Here is a 3,538-nt window from a genome sequence, read left to right as displayed (position 1 = left end):
AGGAAGTTTTTTAACCAGAAATAAAATAATATATTGCTTTTCCCAGTTACTGTCTTGTTCTCTGTGAAGGCTAATCATTGACCTATATTATCAAAAAGACAATTAATATTGGGCAAAATGTATGATTAGTATAGCTGCTTATGTGAAAAATTAATAAGTGTGGGAGAGTTATAAATTTGAAACATTTTTTAAGGCACCAAAATATGCCATTATGATAAATAGCTTACTATGAATGCTTGGGGTAGTTGCCATGTTCTTAATTGTTTAAGTACCACCAAATATTACTTTTCTAGATTATAAACACCATGAAGGCTAGGATTGTGTCTGTTCTGTTCACTTCTGATTTCCCAACATCAAGCACAGAATCTGTTGCCGTAATAGGTGCTCAATAAATATGTGATAACTATCTGGATGAACCGATAGATGGATACATGGATGGAATAATTTATCAAGCACTAAAGCACATTACAGTGTTCATCTGTTCCTAGAGAATAATGTAGTGAGAGTTGGTATACATTGTGGATAAAAGCCTGGGTTTGTCTTTGGTTATATGTACTGGCTTTATAAAGTGGAAGTTTTTAACATCTAATGCCTCAATTCACTCATTTTTAAGATGAGAATAATAATACTTTCTATAATATAAAAATACAGAGGCCTTATAGTGATGATACTAAGTACACTGACTCTGGGGCTACATTTCCTAACTTTAAATTCATTTTGTTCCACAGAATGGCTATGTAACTTTGATCTCGGCTCACTGAAACCTCTACCTCCCAAGCTCAAGCCATCTTTCCACCTCAGCCTCCAGAGCAGCTAGAACTAAAGGTGTGCACCACCATGCCTGGCTAATGTTTCTAATTTTTGTAGAGAAGAGATTTCGCTATGTTGCCCAGGCTGATCTCAAACTCCTAGGCTCAAGCGATTCGCCTGCCTTGGCTTTCCAAAGCGCTGGGATTACAGGCATGAGCCATTGTGCCTGGTTTGTGTTAGTCATTTTCATTGTGCAATATGTTTTTTTTTCTTTCTTGAACCAAATAAGTTTTTGTTTGTTCCTCACTGTGGTTAGCTTAAAAGAAAAAATAAATCACAGTAATTGTAATTTAAGAGGTGTAAAATATGAATTCACCTGCAAAGTAACAAATGAGAAATAAAATGGCTTTAGGGCTAGGAGTGGTGACACAAAAATAAACCCTCAATGTAATAGGACTTTCCAGAAAAAGATGTTCCTCTCTTCACTTCATTAATTCCTTCAATCATTTACTCAACAATATATATTTACTGTTTCAACAACATATATGCTCTATGGCAGGCACTACTCTAGGTGAAATAAATATAGACAGTAGTTAAAAAATAAATATAAATCACAGCCTTCAACAGTTCTTAGAGCTGTGTGTGTGTGTGTGTGTGTGTGTGTGTGTGAACACTGATAAGCAAAATAAATAAATATATAATATGTTAAGTCCACGTAGACAATTCATGTTAAGGAGAAAAAAGCTCAGAAAGACAGAATTTGGAGTTTGGTGTTACAATTTTCCCAGAGTAGATATGAAGTCCTCATTTATATGGTTAATATAGAATAGAGGTCTAACAGAGATGAGCACAGGAATTGTGTTCCTGTTTTTGGAAAGGAAAGCCAGTCAGAGGGAGGAGCAATTAGAAAGACCCTAAAGAACACTACCTACTATATCTCAATGACATGAAGGAAACCAGTCATTTTAGAAGAAATTTCTGCAAGGAGGAGGGTAGTAAGACACAAAGTCAGAGGGGTATGTGGGAGTGCACTGGATTGTGAAGGGTCTTATAAGCCAATGGAATGATATTAGCTTTTACTTGTAATGAAATGTGAAGTCATTTGAAAGTTTTAGCAAGAAAACAAAATAATGTGATCAACCTTTAAACAGAACTATTTTAGTTACTGTCTTGAGAATATACAATAGGGAGGACAAAGGTGTAAACAAAGTCTGGAAGCTTTTTCAATAATGCAAGTAAGAGATTATGTGCTCTTGGACCAAATTGTTATAGGAAAGACTGAAAAGTAGACCAATACAGAGGCTATTTTGAAGCTAAAGGCAGGAGAACTTGTTGATGCATTACATGTGGGAAGGAAAAGGACAGACAGCCATTTTTTAAAATCTGCAGCTACTGGAAGAATAGAATTGTTATTAACTGTTTGGAAAGGCTGAAGGAGGTCAGAGAAAATTAGGAAGGCTGTTTTAGACAAGTGGAGATGTTCAGTAGACAGATGTGTGTATATCTGAAGTTCAGAATGGAAGCCGAGATAGGAGATTAGAAGTTGAAAGTCATCACTGTACTGACACTATAAGGCTGCAAGTTCACCAAAGGAGGGAGTATAGAAAGAAAAGAGAATATGAATTTTGGAGAGACAAAATCATACCCATAACAGTCCATTCTCCCCCAAATACTCATGTCCATCCCACATGCAAAACACATTAATCCCATCCCAACATTCATCAAAGTTTCAACTTATCATAGCATCTACTCTTAGTTAAAAATCTCATCTAAAAATTGTTAGCTCAAAAGTCAAAACTTAGTTATTTAAATAAGCTAAATTAAGTATGGCTAAGATTCCAGGCATAATCTATCCTATGGAAAAATATCTTTCCATCTATGGATATATGAAACTTAAAAATAAACCACCTGCTTTCAAAGTATAACAGTAGGACAGACATATGATAGACACTAACCTCCCAAGAGGGAGAAATCGAAATAAAAGGATCACTGGTTCCAAGAAAGTTGGCATCTAGCAGGCTAAGTTTCATTATGTTTCAAGGTCTGAGGCTTAAGCTCTGTGGCTTAAGCCTCTATCTTCAGGGCCTACTTTCCTCCAGTCTCTGCCTCTGCTTCCATGGCAGCTCTATTGGCCTCTGCCTCTGTTTCTGCACCTCTGACCTCTGAGGCCTTCTTACCATTAAAGTGTAGCACATGTTTGCAGTTGAGTAGCTCTATCAGTCCTTTTCCTGACTATAAAATTTTGGAAGTCTGATAGTCTTCTTTCATTTTGTGAAATCCCTTTTAGTTTAAATTGGCAATGTTTCTGCTGATAAAATTTTCTCAACAGTCTTGTCGGTCTCCCACATATATCATAAGGTTTCACACCATTAGACAAGAGGATCCTCTACAGGTCTTTCCCAGATACCTCCATTTCTGTTTCTGGCTTCTGCTGAGATGGTTGAGGGGACCCCAAGAGTCACACACATAATCTCTTCAGCAAAAATCTTTCAGTCTCATCTATTCCTTGTCTTCAGAGCACAATTTCTCTAACAGTGAATCTCTCAACATTAGCACGTTTTGGAATCTGAATAGATGTGATTTTTTTGAATCATCAGGTGCTGGTTTCTTTGTGCTTAACGGTCTCTTCTTCAATTTATCTTTTTCTTCTCACATTTTATTCTGAATGGCAACAAGAAATCAGGCCACACCTTCAAAATTTTGTTTGAAAATATTTTCAGCTAAATAATATAAGTATGTAAGTTGTAAGCAATGGCTTACAACTTCTGCTTCCCAAGCAACATTAAGA

This window comes from Macaca mulatta, chromosome 11 (genome assembly GCF_049350105.2).
Source record: "Macaca mulatta isolate MMU2019108-1 chromosome 11, T2T-MMU8v2.0, whole genome shotgun sequence".
NCBI lineage: Eukaryota > Metazoa > Chordata > Mammalia > Primates > Cercopithecidae > Macaca > Macaca mulatta.
The sequence above is the reverse complement of the archived record's forward strand: the minus strand, read 5'-3'. Positions refer to the sequence as shown.